Raw genomic sequence first — 20257 nt, 5'->3', positions numbered from 1 at the left:
AATATATCATATATTTCCTTATCTGAGTCAGCTTCTCCAGCCTCATCTGGCCGTGCAACACTCACAGTGTCACAGACTGTATGCAGAAGTATTATTTAACACATTATGTTGACGAAACACTCGAGACAAATGTAATTAAAGTCAGATCCACTCGTCACTTAGACGTGAACGCGCTCTCAGCTGGAGAGAGAAACCCTGGCTTGATTTACCGAGTTGATAACCAGCGTCGTAGGACGGCTTAGCGAGATCTCGTTTGTTAGTTTGTTGTTGTTAGTTTGTTTGTTACTCAAACATATCCAGGGTCTGTTGAACTGGCTTCGTAGTACAGGGCACAGTTGGCGAGCAGCGCTAATGTCAAAGACACAGACATTATACATTATATTTGTATTTTACCAGGATGCAGTGACACAAATATTTACATATTTACATTTACTATCTACAGCACCATGACATCCCCCACTCCCCCCGTTGACAATTTACTAGCGGTACCGAAGTGGGCCGGTCGAGAGTCCCGGGATGATTTTTAGTCCCAGTCCCACTGGCTACATGACCATATGATCGCCCATATTGACGCACCTCATTCCTAAACTTCTAACAGATACAACATAAACCGATCCTTCAGCCTCATATGAGCTCTCAGACACGTTCAACATTAACCTGTCATCGCTGTCTGAGCTTGCTGCTGTGTGCGCCGTCGTGCGTTTACATCTGACTGTATATATATAAAGGTTTACATGCAGATGCTGGGATCCTGGACGGTGCAGCTGGAGCGCTGTGCCCGCAATGACGTCACCCATCATTTGGCGGGACTTGAAGAATCCGCGAGAAGATCCAGAAAATTGTCAACATTGAAGGCAGATTAATGGTTATCAAAGTACAAATATCCAAAATCAGTTCAGTAACGGTTTTCAAGGGGACAATATGTACTCAAATTGATGGGTTTGGATGATGGGGGAAAACCGTGTCACAGGCTCTTTAAAGCAACATGTGTATGGAGTAATACATTTTGTTTTTGAAATTTTGATTGAAAATACTTCTTCTTTCCTTTTTTCCACTTATTAATCAAATAAAGTCCCAACATTTAGATGGTTTAAAAATCTCAAGTTTCCTAAATGTAAAGTCCCATAGTACTTTAACATAGAAATGAAAATAACTTGTAAAGTAAGGATAAAGGACCAAAAAAAGGACAAAGTCTGAAAATATCACTGACAATTTTTATTACATACAATCAAGTTTGTATTTTTTTTTTTAATTTTCGTCATGTGGCAGTACAGCTGAGATATTGAGGCTGTGCTGGGTCACATTGTGCTGGGACTGCAGAGCTGGAAGAGGAGGTGACGGAGGAACCTGGACTGGCTGCTGGGGTGTTAGCTGCCAAGGACCACTGATTTGCTGCTGAGGAGGCTGAGAAGGAAGATGGAAGAATGCAGCCTGGCGAGGAGAAGGAACGTAGCCCTGACTAGTAGTGCTGGCTGGCTGGAGGGTACGGTACTGCTGCTGTTGCTCCAAGTTGTGCTGCTGGTTCACCTGCTCTACGTAGCCACACTCCTGGGATCTCCACCGGAGGTGGGTTCTTAGGCCACTGGCTGGAACTCTGCTGACGGTGAGGAGGCCGCTCTGCTGGCGGAGAAGTAGGTACTGCTGGGGAGGGCAGATGTGCAGACTGGGTTCACAGCAACCGGCCTCTGCTGCTGCGACTGTAATGCCGACGGGACATCTACGAAGGGACTGATCTGGTCACCAGCCGCTTCCCTCATCCTGAACTGTCTGGACATCTTCCGGTAACTGGAAAGACAAACAGCATAGGATTAATACAAGCTCAGATTTAGCATGCAATAAAATGTGTGACATCAAATAAATGAATTTTAAATGTATGCAATTTTATATACTTACTGGTTAAGAACTGTGGTGATGTCCTCATACGCAGGTTCCAGGCAGGCATCATGCAGACGATCCAGTTCAGTTTTCAGGTACTTGCAGAAAGGAGTGGCCCAGTTGACTGGCTGCTCTCTAGTTATGAACTGAACCAGCCTATCTTGGAGATCACGGGATGATGCTCCGGTGACTCTCATCTCCATAGGAGACTCGGGTTGGTCCTCAGCAGCTGTTCCTGTCCTGGAAGGAAGTCTCGGTGTAGGGTAGCCAGTGTACTTCTTGTTGGGCTCCCTGGATTTGTCTGCAAAACTGTCGTCACTCCCAGCCAGCTCACCCGTCTCAGCCAAGGCCAACTTGTCCTTAAACTGCAAAGACAAAAATAGAAAACAAACATAAGTACTAGGGATGTAACGATACCAAAAACTCACGGTACGATAATATCGCGATAACAAGTCCACGGTACGGTATTTATCGCGATATTGAATAATAAAGAGAAATAAAAATTCCATTTTTCTTTTTCAATAAACATTTTTTTTACTCGGAAAATGTTTCTTTATTACATAATAAATCTGATTTGTACAGCATTTTAGTAGGATAGCAGTATTTTAAAGTGTCAAAAACAAAGTGACAGTAACAGACTGGAATAAGAAAACCAAGTAACTCAACTCACTCAGCATCATCAGACAGGTTTTTAGGAATATGAGAATATCCACATTTCCAGGTATTTATAAGCTGGGATGTTTGGGCATTTACAATATCCCCTGCTCTGGAAAAAACTCTCTCGCTTGGTACTTAACCGAATATTTTATTTAACAATGATGGAAAAATCTGAAAGCAGTCTGTCATTTTGACAGATTAGAACAAACTCGGAACAGCTCCAAAGTTTCCCCGCAGCGAAGCTCTGGTGTTATGCCGTGTTATGCATGCCCTCCAAAAGGAAATGATATAGTTTCCAAACCGTACTTTGCCATACAGATCAACACATGTCTGGGAGGTTTTGCTTTACGCTGTGTGCTGTGTACGCTCCGAGACACCTGACAACATGCTGTTAAGCAGAAGTGCAGACAGAGCATACTATTACAATTTATATTTATTTATTGTCTCAGTACTCGCATACATTAAAACTAAATGTGTCCTCTGCATTTAACCGAGCAGCGCCTGGGGACCAAATCTGGTTCCAAATTACGTTTTACAACCTGAAGATACAAAACACATATTTATGTTATAACAACAATGCTTTTAATAACATAGCCGTAACAGTAGGCCTAACAGTGTAATACTTGTTACCGATACAGTAAACAGTATTTAAATAAATGAAGAACGAAAAATAAATGAACGAACTGTATGCCAATAATTGCCTTAGTCCCAGATGTTCCCACATTGCTCCTATTATTTTCACTATTCGGATCAAATTGAAAAACTAATATAAAAAAACAATTCGGTTGCTTGCTTGCAACTATTTTCCAAGCAAAGTAAGTGCACGATTTTATCATGTGTAACGTTACTGTTTAAACGGCGGATAAAGCAGCTTCATCATGGCAACTTGACAACAGCTAAGCTAGGCTAGTACTTACAGCATCCGGTGACTTTTCAGAGTTGTTGTGCCACCGTGGTAGGCCAGTTTCTTGTCGCATATTTGGCACACTGCCTTCTTCTTACCATCGTCCAATTTAAAATGGTACCACACAGCTGAAGTCTTCGGCATTTTGTGTTCAGGTGTGTGAAGCGTGCCGTTTGCGTTCGTGACTGAGTGAACGCGATGTCAGGAGCACAGGCTGAGATTGTATATATTTCCGCATTTTAACAGTGCAATTAAAAAGTATAAATATAGTATAAGAATATGGAAATTCGCCTTTATTGATAGCATACATTTAGGAAAAAATTTGAATTGAAAATAAATAAAAAAACGAATATCCGAATAATGAAATTAAAACCCGAATAGTTGACCAACGAACGAATATTCGAATAGTCGGGTACAGCCCTAATGCACACACGGCATAACACCGCCCCCCCCCCCCCCCGTTGACAGTTCACGAGCGTGCTCTCATGTGAACAGTTTAGACCCGACGGGTAATAAGGGATTATGACGGACATTTTACGATCCTGTCTGTCAAAATGACGGACAGCGAAAAAGTCTAACGCCACCTCAGTGGGACGGAGAGATATGCTTTGGCCATGGGTGACAACTGTGCATTGTCTCTCCATCACTTCAAAAACAATACAGTTTTTGCCAAGAAGGTGAGGCTTATTGACAGGGCGAGATATAAATATACTGTTGGTACTTGTCAATGTCTCTAGGTGTGTAAATGTAGCACTGTAAATACGATGTCCTTTTGTGTTCTGTTGTTTTAGGTTCATGTTGTAACCTACTTGCTGCCATGTTGGACAGGTCTCTCTTGAAAAAGAGATCGATGATCTCAATGGGACCACCTGGTTCAACATTTAAAAATCTTCCCGGGGGAGCAAGGACCCCCCTAGAGGAGGTGAGGTCCCCCCTGGAGGATGTGAGGCCCCCCCTAGAGGAGGTGAGGTTCACCCCCAAATAAAGCAGGTTAAAATAATTAAATTGCATACATGTTCTTTTAGTAAACACTGAAAACGGGTCCCACAGACCCAAACAGCACAAAAAGGTTAAAGGTAAGCATATAATAATGTTAAAATGTGCTAAATATATACACTGCAAAAAACTAAAAAGAGAGGAGTAAAAGTAGCCCCCGACTTGTTTTATTTTTAGAAAGTAGCACTCCTAAAAAAGGTTGGTGACCCCTGGGCTACAGAAACCATGGTTTGGCAATCATTCTAATGAGGCTCATGCAGGCACCGTCACCTGATGAATGTATATAAAATAGTCTTTACATTTTCACCAACTGTTTAATGAGCATTTAATGAGTGTGTGTGCAACTATAGAGTGACAGTGTACTGTAGATGAAATTAAGTGCAATTAACATGATCTATACAAATATTTTAAAATGAAATGCTTGAAACTATTGAAAAGCTTGTATTAATTTATATTATTTCCAGTCTGGTGGACAATGGGTTATGTCCATGGTAGACCATGGTTTATTGTGACCATAGTAGACCATGGTTTATTGTGACCATGGTAGACCATGGTTTATATCAGTGCTCTACCATGGTCTACAATGGTTCATTTCGCAGGGGCAAACTCATCCTCCCAACGGATCGCTTGAAGCCACCGGGTTCTTCTCCTGGGCTCTGTGCTCCCGTTGGGCAAAATATAAAATTTTAGATTTGGATTTTTAAGCTTGTTAGTTGTACAAAAGGGCACACAACAGCTCCTGGGCATTGTGGAAGCCGGTTTGTTTTCCCCCTCAGCGCGAACCGGATGTGACATTTTGTGGGCGTTCCCTCGCTTGCCGACTGTATGTATCGTGCTTTTATTACATGTACAGCACTTTGGCTCGACCAAAAATCGTTTTTAAATGTGCTCTATGAAAAAAACTTTATTTGATATTATTGTATATCACAGAAATACTGTTCTCATTCATAACACTCCGTTCAATGTCTCACTATGGGATGCGCCTCATCGCGGAGCAAACAGAAGCATCAATCTCATTACGCCAATCCTGATTGGCTGGTGATCTTGACGTCAGGGGAAATCACCCCCTATAAGTAGCTTGCGCCACAACGCATGCGTCATTCAAACACCTCTTCTCGCTTCAGAGCACATCTCTACAGTAGCCGGGCAAGCTTCACTGTCCACAGACTGAACCCAAATACTTTTTCGGTCGACGGGCGCTCGCCGGCTACTCCTTCTGCTTCGCAGGAAGACGGTAGTACTAACGCTGTTAGTACTTGGAAATAAATCGACCTCGCCCTTCTCTACGAGAAAGTAAGGTAGGTCCGATTTTTTCAAGCTAGCAACACACCTGTTGCTAGCTCGCTCCCTCTCTACTGACACCACGGTAGCGAGGAAGTTTTTTCTTTTCTCTTCCCCACGGAAGGGAAAATGATTAAAAGAGGAGCATACTGCCACACCAGTCAGTATTCTCCGGGATTAAAAGACCCACACCGTCCTCTTTCCCCGGATTAAGGACAAGGTGGTAATACCTTTTTTTCCCGTCCCACCTGTCGAGAGCGGGCCCTCTCCACGCCACGAGTCGACAAAGATGGACGCCCCTCTCCCTCACACCAGAGGAGTCAGGGACTCGGTGGCTCGACTCTGCGGCTGCGGGTTGAAGATCTCGGGCACAGACACACACCAGGTCTGTTCGTCCTGCCTCGGGCTGGAACACGCCCGAGGCGCTATCGACAACCCCGGCTCATGCGGACATTGTGTCCGCTTCACCGTCAAGAGCCTCCGCCGACGGCTAGCGAGACAAGCTAGCCTGTCGGAACAGGACCCCCATGTCCGGCAGTCAAGACACGGGGGCGTCTGCCACAGAGAGCGAACCCCTCTCCGTGTCGGTCTGTGGCTCATCGTCAGCGATGGCCTCAGAACTGGGATCCCGCGCCTTGACAGGCCGGGACCCGGTGACGACAAGACACGCGGGAACGGGTTCCCGGTTGGACCTCACCATGGTCTCACCCGCGGAGGATGTCCTCGAGTTGGACTATGAGGAGGACGAGGGTGTCCGAGTCGGATGACCAAGAAGAGGACACCTTCATGTTATCGGCCCAGGCTGCAAAGCCTGGAGCGAGGGCTGCTCTCCCGGGCGACAGCACACCAGCTTTGCTCGGTCTGAGCATGGACCTGCAGGCCGTGTGCAAACGCGTTGCGGTCAGACTCAACGTTCCGTGGCCTGAAATGGCCAAGGAGACCTCCAGGTCCCGCTACGAGGGGAAGCATCTTCCCCAAACAGCGGGCAAAGGGAGGCAACTCCTCCCGGTGTTTCCGGAAATGTTGGATAAAGTGTCGGTCTCGTGGAGAGACCGGCTGTCCGCCAGGGCCCTGAATGTGTCCTCGCTGCTAACTGCCTACCAAGCGGAGCTCTGCGAGGACCTGTTGGGTAGCCCGGAAGCAGCCACTCTGGACGAGATGGCAGCGGTCACGGACATTTGCCTCCGTGTCCAGCGCTGCGCCGTCCAGGCCACGGGCAAGGTCATGGGGATCATGGTGGTGCAGGAAAGAGCGAGATGGCTCAACCTCACCAACCTCCCGGACCGAGAAAGGGAAGATGTGCTGGATATGCCCATCGTTCCCGAGGGAATTTCCGGCTCCGCTCTCGCCTCCATGCAAAGGAGGTGCGAGACGAAGAAGAAGGAGGACGAGGCACTACACCTCTGCCTCCCTCGAAGGGTCCAGCCGCTGCCCTCGCAGCAGCAGTCCTTCACCCAAGCGAACTCTGCCCGGTTCAAAGCACCGGTCAAGCAGAGGTCGCAGCCCACCCCGAGTCCCCAGCCCAGGCTGGAGACAAGGGCAAGTTGGCCGAGAAAATCTCCGGTTCCGGCTGCAGCTCAGGCTCAGCCAACCCAGAATTTTGGCCTGCAGTCGAGGAAGAAGAAGCGAGCGGCGTGACAGCCCCTCCTTCTCCCCTCCGTGACTGTGTTCCCGCCGCCTCGAGAGATGCCTAAACACCATCCTCAAGTCCGCACAAACACATGTCACATGCTGATTGATTCCTCTGTCATAAAACATTTGCCGCTGACGCATCCAGGCTTCAGGCCGAGGGCGCAGCTAATTTTTTTTTTTTAAAAAGTAAAGAAAATCAATAAAACCAATAAACAGCCCGCCGATTCTGAAGGCACCACCGCCACGCGCAGTGCCGGCTGGTGCTTTAAGGGCACCACTGTCACGCGCATGCGCAGTGCCGGCTGGAGCTGTGAAGGCACCACCGTCACACGCATGCGCAGTGCCGGCTGGAGCTGTAAGGGCACCACCCTCACGCGCATGCGCAGTGCCGGCTGGAGCCGTAAGCGTGACATCTCAGCTGGCTCTAAGGAGCATACAGCAGGAGATACTCACGACATCTACCTGGGCTTCTCAAAACAGTTATACTTTATCTGTTCTCACAAGCCCAGAGAGAGTCAACCCATATTCTGGAGAGAGAGGCTCTCTCTCTCCTAGAAAGAAGGGTTTTATTTATAATGCCCGCCGAGCAGAGTCAGATTACGCAGACAAATGTCCTCGTAAAGCACCCGCTCAACATGGGTCTCATAATAAAGTATTGATAGAGTATTGGTTATTATGTAATGCGTAGTGGCACTACACCCGACTTTTCTAGTACGGGGCGCGCCTATGGGTGCTGTCCTTTCACGGAAGGTGGTCACCACGGACGCATGTCAAACAGGCTGATAGGGTATTTACGAGGGTCGCCCGGTGAGAGGCCTCTAGAGCAGAGGCCTCTAGAGCAGAGACCTCCAGCGGGCGCACGTAAATTACCCGGAGCTTTTAGCGGTGTTCCCCACCCTAAAATGCTTCCTGCCTTCTCTCAGAGGACACCATGTCCTCGTGAGGATAGACAACACGATATCGTGTATGAACCGCCAAGGGAGGTTGCGTTGTCTCCAGTCACACACACTGGCACACAAACTGATCCCTTGGAGCGGCAGACGTCTCCTCTCTCTGCGAGCGACACAGGTACCGAGAGGGATGCACCTCGGGACAGAACTACTGTCCAGAGGTGCACCACTCTATGCAGACTGGACTCCACATCCAAGGATCGTGAGTCCGCTGTGGGTGCGTTACGGCGGAGCCGCGTTAAATCTGTTCGCATAAAGAAAAAATGCTCAATGACAGCTGTTCTCTTTAATGCATGATTTAAACGCATTGTTAGGCGGGGACGCACTCGTACACGATTGACCTCCGGGTCCTCTGTACGCATTCCCACCCCTGGCTCTGTTACCCCCAACTCTGGCCAGAGTGAAGGAGCAACGCCACACACTTTCTCTGATGTTTCCGCCCTAGCCCGCAACGTACGGGCTGGCGGAGATATATCAGCTGTTGTGCGGACAGCCATGGCAGCCCCCACCACGCAGGGACAGATTGTCTCAGGCGGGGGGGGGCGATCCTTCACCTACGCCCAGAGCACGGGGCACTATAGGCCTGACCCGTGAGTGGTACAATCTGAATACAGTGGGACTCCCTCAGAAGGTGATAAACCAGCTGCATTATTATGAACATTATCAGGTATTCCCCCCCCAGAGGACACACACACACACACATTCCTACACATTTGTCAACACATTAAGCATGTGCCATCGGAGGCCCTTTGTCCCGTGTGCAGACGGGGTTTTGGACAACTTGGCCTTTTTGCAGACTCTGCTGCTCAGCAGACAATGGGGCTATTGAAAGTGAATGTGCCCTGACACACTTGGCTGTTTTAGGGGGGAAGGTGGGGTTCAGGGTGGGTGGGGTGTACTGGCAAAAGATGGTAAAGGGTGTGTGTGTGTGTGTGTGTGTGTGTGTGTGTGTGTGTGTGTGTGTGTGTGTGTGTGTGTGTGTGTGTGTGTGTGTGTGTGTGTGTGTGTGTGTGGCCTAGCATTACTATACTTGTGGGGACCTAAATCTGTATACACAGTCACATGTGGGGACTCGCCTTCCTTATGGGGACAAATTGGAGGTCCCCATGAGGGGAATCATTACTTTTAGGGTGAAGACTTGGTTAGGTTAGGCAGGTGTTGGTTATGGTTAAGGTTAGGATAAGTCTCCAGGAAATGCATGTAATGTATTGTTATGTAATGCAATGTAATGTCCCCTGAAGTGATGTATACATAATAATAGATTTAATTTGTTAGCGCTTTTACAGGTGGTATATGTGTGTGTGTGTGTGTGTGTGTGTGTGTGTGTGTGTGTGTGTGTGTGTGTGTGTGTGTGTGTGTGTGTGTGTGTGTGTGTGTGTGCTTTGACTTAACACATAGGTATGGTTATATCTCATGTTATGATCAAAACATCCAATGAATCCCTGAAGATTAAAACAACAAACAATTGATTCTTCCAACAAGTACTGTGTGTATCCTAAACTGCTCTGTCTGAACACAGGTGAGAGTTCTGTTTTTTTGTATATGTGAACATACAGAAATGATTTGCCCTCTGTTTTAAAAGAACAACACTGTTGTCTTAAATACAAAATGACTGCTTTTCTAAAAATGGGATCATTAATGAACAAAAGAATTATGCTTACCTTCAGTGTTCCTCACCCATAATCTTGGTGTGTTTATTTGTAAGTCTACCAAAAATGGTAATTACATATTCTCCACCATAATACAGTTGTGAAGCCAATGTGTGAACACTTTGAAACCTTCATTGTGTTCAATGTTAACCCATGTGCATGTGTATCTTCTTAGACAGGGCTAGTCAGGTTCTGACAACTTTCAACTTTACATATTGAAAATCACAAAAATAACACAATGCATTCAAACTAAGTGTCATAGTCTGCTCCATCATTCACCAGTAGTTTTCCATTCACCTGTCTCACCTGTTTTCCACACCCACTCGTTAACTCACTCTCTTTCTCTTCTGCACCCATTAGCTTCTGCCAGTATTTAAACTCGCACCTGACACACACTCTTTGCCAGATTGTACTTTGCCTCATGCTTGTCTCTCCCGCGTTCAACACTAGATTGCCTACCCGGTTCCGACCCTGCCTGTCCCCGACCTGCCTGCTCTGCCTGTTTCCTGATCCTGCCTGTCCCTCGACTATCCTGCCTGGCCTGTTATCCGACCCTGCCTGTATCCACGCTGACCGCCTCGCTTACTCCCTGACCCTCTGCCTGTCCCTGACTCACCTTCTGCCCGCTGTCCTCCGGTGCGTTATACTGCCCGGTTGGTATTCCTCCGATCCAGTGGAATCTCCAATAAAGGATATTACCAATTCTCCTTGGTTTCTCGAGTGCTGCATTTGGGTTCTCCTTAAGACTGTGACAGAACAATCTGGCCAGAACATGGACCCAGCGCACTCCTCTTCACCAAGAGAATGTTTCGAGAGAGTTGAGGACGCTCTCCAGAGGCAGGAAGCCTCGATAGCCGCCCTGGCCACCGAGGCTCATCATGCTACATCTTCACATGACCAGACGCTAACCTATTTAGCTGCGCAGCTACAGCAGCTAACGGCTACTGTGCAGCAGCTAGTGGCAGGAGTGGCCGCTCCAGCGCCTCTTCCTATGCCGTCGACACCCGCTTCTGCATCACCTCTGATGGGATTTACCCCGGAGCCTCGGGTGGGAACTCCGGAGCACTACGCCGGGGAACCGGAGGGCTGCAGCCCGTTTCTTACGAACTGTTCTATCCTGTTTGCACTGCAGCCACACACTTTCGCTTCTGAAGCTGCTCGTGTGGCGTTCACGGTCAATCATTTGACTGGGAAAGCCCGACTGTGGGGCACAGCGGAATGGGAGCAACAAACACCCGCCTGCTCTTCGTTCCCCGCTTTTTCTGCGGAGCTGCGCAAGGTGTTTGGACCCGTGTCTGTGGGTCCAGACGCTGCAGGAGGACTATTGAACCTGAACCTGAGCTATAATGGATCTATAGTGGATTATGCCATTGAGTTTCGCACCCGGAGCCGCCTCAGCAACTGGAATTCTGCAGCCCAGTGTGACGCCTATCTGCGTGGGTTGGCGGATTACATCAAAGATGAGCTTGTGTCGTTTGATTTGCCCAATTCACTGGATGGGTTGATTGAACTGACTTCCCGCATGGATCGGCGCATCCAGACACGGAGACGGGAGCGACGATCGGCGGAAGTTCAACATGCCTGGGCGCCCCGACGTCCGAGTTTGGCTGTGACTCCTCACCTCACTCCAGAGGGGGATGCAACCAGGGGGGGATGAGCCCATGCAAGTGGGTCGCACCAACCTCACTTTGGAGGAACGTGAGCATCGCAGACGTCGTAATCTGTGTCTCTACTGCGGCCGGGCCGGCCATTTCGTTTCTCACTGCCCGGTAAAAGGCAAGGCTCAGCAGTAATGGGGAACATACTGGTGAGCCAAACCCCTGGATTTGTTCCCACTCAGAGACCATTGAGCCACGCCAGGTTGCTATTGCCGGATAGCTCTCAGGCTCTTGCAGTTTTTATTGACTCTGGTTCGGACGCGAGTATTATGGATGAAGAGCTTATGCTGCAGTTGGGTATAGACTGGGTTCCCTTATCTCGCCCAGTTCCAGCCAACGCCTTAGACGGTCACCTGCTGGGGACAGTGACTCATCAGACTGTACCCGTTCACATGCTCCTGTCTGGGAACCATCACGAGACTATTCAGTTTCATGTTCTCCGGTCTCCACATATCCCGCTTATCCTGGGTTACCCATGGCTCCGCCGCCACAACCCTAACATTGACTGGGAGACGGGAGCCATTTTGGGATGGAGCCCCTCTTGTCATCAGATCTGTCTGAAACAGGCTGCCGCGCCTCAACGCTCGGGGAACCCCAGCCAAGTTCTGGATGTTACAGGAGTTCCACCGGAATATCTGGACTTCAAGGAAGTATTCAGCAAGTCGAGGGCTACTTCCCTACCACCACACCGACCCTACGACTGTGCCATCGACCTGCATCCCGGCACCAGCCCTCCCAGGGGTCGATTGTACTCCCTGTCTGCTCCGGAAAGAGTTTCCATGGAGACTTATATCAATGACGCTCTGGCGGCTGGGATTATTCGCCCGTCCTCATCACCTGCTGGCGCAGGGTTCTTCTTTGTAGAGAAGAAAGACAAGACCCTAAGGCCCTGTATCGACTTTCGGGGTCTTAATAACATTACAATCAAGAATCGATACCCACTGCCTCTTATCTCTTCTGCATTTGAGTTGTTGCAGGGAGCAACCATATTCACGAAGCTGGACTTGCGTAACGCGTACCACTTGGTACGTATTCGCGAGGGGGATGAGTGGAAGACCGCCTTCAACACCACCTCGGGGCACTACGAGTACCTAGTCATGCCTTTTGGGCTTACCAACGCCCCTGCAGTATTCCAGGCGTTGGTAAATGATGTGCTCCGAGACATGTTGGACCGACACGTGTTTGTTTACTTGGATGACATCCTGATCTTTTCCAAGACACTGAAAGAACACGTGCACCACGTCCAGGCGGTTCTCAGGAGATTACTCGGGAACTCGCTGTTTGTTAAAACGGAGAAGTGCGAGTTTCACACATCCTCTGTCTCTTTTCTGGGATACATCGTGGGACAAGGGAGCATCGAGATGGATCCTGCCAAGGTTGATGCAGTCACTTCCTGGCCGGTTCCAGATTCCCGGAAGCGGCTACAACAGTTCCTCGGGTTCGCCAACTTCTACCGGAGGTTCATTCGTGGATACAGTACCTTGGCCGCTCCTCTCACAGCCCTGACCTCCTCTAAGGTCATGTTCCAGTGGTCCTCCTCGGCTGAGGAGGCATTCCAGAACCTTAAGGCGAGGTTCACCTCCGGCCCCGTCCTCCGAGTACCCGATCCTGTAAGACAGTTTGTTTTGGAGGTGGATGCTTCTGATATGGGGGTGGGAGCCATCCTGTCTCAGCGAGCAATGGACAGCCAAAAACTCCATCCCTGTGCTTTCTTTTCAAAGCGTTTGACTCCAGCGGAAAGGAATTATGATGTGGGAAACCGGGAGCTGCTAGCAGTGAAGTTGGCTCTGGAGGAGTGGCGTCACTGGCTCGAGGGGACCAGTCAACCTTTCCTGGTGTGGACCGACCACAAGAATTTGGAGTACATCCGGTCGGCCCGCAGACTGAATTCCCGACAGGCTAGATGGGCCCTTTTCTTCACTCGGTTCAATTTCTCCCTCTCCTACCGCCCTGGTTCTCGGAACATTAAGGCTGACGCTCTTTCTCGTCAGTTTGGAGAGGGAGGTAACATTCCCAGGGGCTTGGACACCATCCTTCCGACTTCTCAGCTCGTCGCCGCCCTCATCTGGGAGGTGGAGGAGAGGGTCAAGGCTGCCCAGCAGGACCAGCCGGGACCCAGTGCCTGTCCTCCGAACCGCCTGTTCGTTCCGCAGACGTTGAGGTCTGATGTTCTCCAGTTGGCTCATAACTCCAGACTCACCTGCCATCCTGGGATCCAACGCACATGGGAGGTAGTCCAGCAAAGGTTCTGGTGGGCAACACTTAAGGAGGACACCAGGGAATTTGTTAATGCCTGCCCCGTTTGCAATCAGAACAAGTCTTCTCACCAAGCTCCTGCTGGTCTCCTACGACCTCTGCCTATCCCTCATCGCCCCTGGTCTCACATTTCTTTGGACTTTGTTACTGGTCTGCCACCGTCCAACGGACACACTGCCATCTTGACGGTGGTAGACCGATTCAGTAAGATGGCTCATTTTGTGCCGATACCCAAGCTCCCCTCAGCTAAAGAGACGGCAGAGCTGGTCCTGCTCCATGTGTTCCGGCTCCATGGGCTGCCTACTGATGTGGTTTCCGATCGTGGTCCTCAATTTACCTCGGTGTTCTGGAGGGAATTCTGCACGCTCCTTGGGGCCACGGTCAGTCTGTCATCTGGTTTCCATCCGCAGTCCAACGGTCAGACAGAAAGAAAGAACCAGGAGATGGAGACAACCTTACGATGTATAGTCTCCAAGAACCCAGCGGCCTGGGCTAAACAGCTGCTCTGGGTCGAGTACGCCCACAACACTCTGGTCAGTTCGGCCACCAAGCTGTCCCCATTTCAGTGTGCTTACGGGCTTCAACCCCCTCTGTTTCCGGCCCTGGAGAGGGAGGTTACCTGTCCGTCCGTCCAGGCTTTCATCCGTCGTTGTCGACAGACCTGGAATCAAGCCCGGAGAACTCTCGTCTGTTCGGCCAACCGGTACGCCTCCTCTGCCAACCGCCGACGTTCTGAAGCACCTGTCTACCAGGTGGGCCAAAAGGTATGGCTTTCCTCCCGGGATATTCCTTTACGGGTGGATTCAAAGAAACTTGCACCTAAATTCATTGGACCGTTTGAGATTGTCAGAATAATCAATCCCGCAGCAGTAAGGCTAAGACTGCCTCGGACTCTGCGGATCCATCCCACCTTCCACGTTTCCAGGATCAAACCTGTCCGAGAGAGTGCCTTGGTTCCTGCGATCCCTCCCCCACCACCCCCCCGGATGATTGACGGCGGGCCTACGTACACTCTCCGACGACTTCTTCGTTCCCGTCGCAGAGGAAGAGGAGTCCAGTACCTGGTGGACTGGAAGGGTTACGGCCCTGAGGAGAGGTGTTGGGTTCCATCTCGTCATGTGTTGGACCCCCGGCTCATCAGGGAGTTCCATCGGCGTAATCCCGAGCAACCGTCTAAGACCGTCACGTTGACGGGCAGAGACACAGGGAGAGTCTCTCCTCTTACCGTCAGCTCTTCAGAGGAGGACAGCGAGGGGCAGGCTTCTGATGAGGATGCAGATTCCCACAGGGGGCAGGAGAGGGAGGCGGAAAGAACTTTTTCAGATGAGTACTAATCCCACCTCCCACCTTCATCTGTAGATTAGCATTTAGGGACGTCAGGAGCCGTCCATTAAGGGGGGGGTTCTGTCATAGTCTGCTCCATCATTCACCAGTAGTTTTCCATTCACCTGTCTCACCTGTTTTCCACACCCACTCGTTAACTCACTCTCTTTCTCTTCTGCACCCATTAGCTTCTGCCAGTATTTAAACTCGCACCTGACACACACTCTTTGCCAGATTGTACTTTGCCTCATGCTTGTCTCTCCCGCGTTCAACACTAGATTGCCTACCCGGTTCCGACCCTGCCTGTCCCCGACCTGCCTGCTCTGCCTGTTTCCTGATCCTGCCTGTCCCTCGACTATCCTGCCTGGCCTGTTATCCGACCCTGCCTGTATCCACGCTGACCGCCTCGCTTACTCCCTGACCCTCTGCCTGTCCCTGACTCACCTTCTGCCCGCTGTCCTCCGGTGCGTTATACTGCCCGGTTGGTATTCCTCCGATCCAGTGGAATCTCCAATAAAGGATATTACCAATTCTCCTTGGTTTCTCGAGTGCTGCATTTGGGTTCTCCTTAAGACTGTGACACTAAGACCCACAGCCCGGCCACTGATTTGATCCCCCCCTCCCTCCGGTGGCCCCTTTCTCCTGTCTGTGTTAATTATGTGCATTGCCTGCACTTTGAAGGCATAGGAAACATCTTAAATGTTTTTTCAGATAATTTTTCCGGTCTTAAGGGCAGTATTACAGAATTCTCTATGAGAAAAGGCAAAAAACGTATGGACACGGACCAATTCACAATTATATATAATTTGACATTTCAAAAATGTGAGTTGAATTAAAAGAGTAATCAGGTGCATTGCGTGTGGTCAGTATATGACGCATAACCCTAACATCACATTTTATCAGAAACATTTCTTTTATTCTCCTTTTTGTTATTAAAAGGATGTAACGACATTAAGAAAACCAACGGACGAAGCCTGTCATTCAGCAGCTTCCTGTGACAGCACTACATGTCCTTATAATACAAAGTAAAGGGTGCTCTGTTCAGAAATGACTGTACCCACAGTAATAATCAATCATATCCCTGCCTTCCGATTGTGAATATGCTAAAAATATGTCATGAAAAAAAACAGCCAGGTTATTTCTATCCAGCAGTGATCAACCCCCACTGAGTGTACCTGCAGTATAATGATGATGAGCTCATCTTCATCATGTGATGTGACCCAATAAACAGCATTCACTCATCAAAGGTGAAGATGATGGTGAGATATAGAGAGTGCCTTGTGGTTGTGAGGGAAACTTCTGAGGCAATGGAGACAGGACATGTCACAGCAGATGCCCAACCAATTCTGAAGATCTCTACCCCAGACCCATGTATTTAGCTGGTTCTGAGAGAATAATCAACATGCTGCATAACAAGATAAAACAGGCAAAGCACAATAACTCTATCAGCTGACGCCAACAAGCAGGACCAGGGAGACAAAACACTGAGAGCACAGCAGCCAAGGCTACAGGTGCCTGAGCTCAGTGAGGGCAGTACAAACTGATACACTGGGTCAAAGTTATGGGCCTTGGAAAATATTTCCCCAACAGTGGTAAATCAGTGATGTGAGGTTCGTGAATGACTCTTTGGTACGAACGAAGGGAACCGAGTCCTACTCGGTGAGAGCCGTTCTTTTTATCGTTGGCCTGCCATAAATCCACTCGCCTTTAAAGGAACTTGCTTTCCTGAATGCAAATGTGCCATAGATGATGGCACAACGCATTCTAGTTTGTAGTTTGGCTGAGAGATGTAGCAAGTTATACATTTTTTCTGTGAGTAAAAGTAGATTTCTGGCAATACTGTCAATCATTATCCTGGTGATTATTTCGCAGATAGACCTATTAACCCCGCCCCCTTTAAAAAAAAAAAACGGCTCTTTTGAACGGCTCTCGGAAAGGGCCATAAGATCCGGCTCCCTTCAAAGAGCCGTAATTCCCATCACTATGGTAAATGTACATCATGAGCCTGTGTCTTCGTGTTGGCAAAAATGGGTGGTTATAAGATAAACTATTTCATTTTAATATTCAGGAATAAAGTGAGTGGATTGTGTTTTTTGCTATTCAAAAACAGTGAGTGTGTCAGTTTTATGATTAAAGACAAGAAGTGTTAACATTATGCTGACGGCATCATGCTCTCAGTTCTGTTCGGTGATATGGTTGCATTTTTAGAAACAGACAGGGGTCAAGCTCTGATAGAGAACTAACGTTAGTAAAGAACTGTTGGGATCTCCAAATGAAACAGTATTTTAAACAATATGTAAACTGAACTGTCATCAGAGTTATTGCCAAGGTAGTCAGATATTCAGCTGCAGTCTGTCCTTTTTACAGGTGTGTTACCTTGAAGCATCCACATTTTAAAAGTAAGAATGATTACTTTCAAAAGCTATATTATTTATATAATGGTTAGGTAATAACCCTCAGATGATTTCTGTGTGATACATTCATTTGACAGGGTGTGACAATGTGTAGCATGGGTGTAATGTAGTTTTAATATGGATGTAAAATTGGTAAAACAATGTAATATGGGTTTAATAAAAAGTGTAATATGCATGTAATTTTGGGTGTAAAATTAATGAATAAAATAAAGGTCTAAAACATAATAATCACAGCAGATAAAGAGTGTAAACTGGAAAAAGTCATATTTTAAAGAAAAATCTTGAAATGTGCCATTTGAGTATCCCAGTGGGGATTTCCTCTGGTTTGTAGAGATTTCACAGTGTTTGTTATTGCCCCCTGAAAAGAGCTGAAAAGCCCATTTGACTCACTTCTTACGAAATCTGTGGTCTTCATGGAAAAAAGCCCCAGCCTCATCAGGACAACACCTGACCGATGTGTCCTTAAAGGTAACACCGTTCTCCCTCCTGGATCATGTGATTATAATCAGCTCTGCTAAATCAAATTTTTCTGTGCCTTAGAGGTGTTCCCTCTGTGGGCATACATTACCATCAGAGCCACACATGCCGGTGGCGTTATGTAAGCTCTGTATAGCAGCTATAAATAATGGAGTTTCACAGGCGACTGAGCACATATATTAGTTTCTGCTGAGTTTTTCGTTATTGCTTAGCTTTTGAGGAATTTACACAACATACTTTACAATTAAGTAAATCGGCTATCAAATCGGTGTCAAATAAGTTTTGAGTTTAGTAGGATTTAGTGACTCAATACATATAGAGCAGGGGTGGCCAACCAGTCAGAGGTTAAGAGCCACATTTGTTCTATGTTACTGCAAAGAGCCACATCAAACACACAGTCACTGATACCGCTTGTTTCAGTTTTTTGTTTTCTGGAGACAAGATTTCAACCACGTCACTGATGCATTTTTGTGGCATTGGGATATATATTCTTTAAATCCTCTGGAGCAGAGAGAGGAGCTGTGGATTATTGTTATTGATTAATGCATCAGTGTTTCTTAGGGTCAAAAACACTAAACTTACAACTTAAAATGAAAGCGTTTAGTTTATTTAATAAAAGAGCACATGTTCAATGTGAAAAGTGACAGTAGTTATAGATTATTTGCAATTTGGTGCTATATATATTTAAAAAAAATTATATATATATATATATATAACACCTTGAATTTCAGGGGGGGCTCCGTTGGCGGGGCGCAGCGCCCCTCCAAGACAATGGTAGGGGAAACACTGGATAGTGTTTAATCAACGATAGGTTTCCCCCCCCCTCAAAGGTGATTGGTTCACTGCATTGCAGGTATTATTGTGATTGGCTCTTGGGCCACATCAAAATTAGACGCGCTGTCATCCTCTCATACTGACACCTGACACCACACATACACACGTAGGGAGAGCCGGGACGAAAGTAACACGGGACGAAAGTAACGGAGTGATTTTATCCGAGCCCAAACAACTTTGACAGGCCAAATTACGTCAGAATTATCAGCATTCAATACTTAACAGACCTACTACATATCAGATTTAACTGTCAGGAGTAGTGTTGTCACGATCCCAACATTTTGGTTTAGATTATTTTCCTTGAAAAGGTCTTAAATGTAATTATTGTGCTTTATTTCACACCAGAACCATAACCATAACACAAACTTTTAAACAATGAGAACAATAAATAAAATAAATGACAAGAATTCGTATTAAATAAAATGAATACATTTCTTACAGACAGGCCTCATGGTGTCCGTAGGCTTGCCCTCACTGTCAGAGATATAGCTAAAGTACTTCCAAATTTCGCTTCTGGCCTTTTTTTTGTCAACAAGCCGAGGCGCAGCAGCAGCCATGCTTCTCGTTTTCTCACATGCTCTGGCAGCTAGCGCGTGCACGAGAGAGGGGAGGGACTTAGAGCGTGCTTGAGAGGGAGGGACTGCAGGCACGGCTGCAGTGCAGGGAGTGGAAGCAGAGCGCTCTTATTAACACACACGGCTCTTATTAAAACGGCGCTTTCTCACCGGAGTACTTTCCCCCGTCATTCTTAAAGTACCGATACTAATGAAACGGAGGAATCGTAACGTTTTAACGGCAGGGTATCGCGGTATACCTTTCAAGTATCGGTACACCGTGCAACACTAGTCAGGAGTCAGTGTCTCTCCCCCAAACTCACACATATAAAATTCGATATGAACTGAAGAAACTAGGCAAAGAGCCGCGGGTTGGCCACCCCTGATATAGAGGGTGATCCAATATTTTTTTTCCGGATACTAAATAGTAAAGATCAGAGGTTGCGCTACACTTTTTCGCTGACCGTCAGGATCGTAAAAGTTTCGTCAAAATCCATTATTACCCGTCAGTCTGTACTATAGACTGTATATATAAATGGACCTAGTGTCCGTGACGTCACCCATAGGATTCTGCAGAGTTGCCGTGAAGCCCTTAGTAGGCGGAGTCGGCCACTAACGGCTCGACTGTGACGTCAGAGTCTAATCCCGCCTGCTCCAAATAAGGGCAAAGAGGCGGAGCCGAGGCGGGGCCTGCTGCCTCCGAACTGGAAGTAAACAGAGCTAGTTCAGGCTAAGAAGCTAAGCTAACATGAAATACATGCATACCAAGTTACTGCTAACAGTGTAGTTCCCCTATA

The sequence above is a fragment of the Pseudochaenichthys georgianus genome, chromosome 10 (genome assembly GCF_902827115.2).
Source record: "Pseudochaenichthys georgianus chromosome 10, fPseGeo1.2, whole genome shotgun sequence".
NCBI classification, from domain to species: Eukaryota; Metazoa; Chordata; class Actinopteri; order Perciformes; family Channichthyidae; genus Pseudochaenichthys; species Pseudochaenichthys georgianus.
This window is presented reverse-complemented; position numbering follows the sequence as displayed.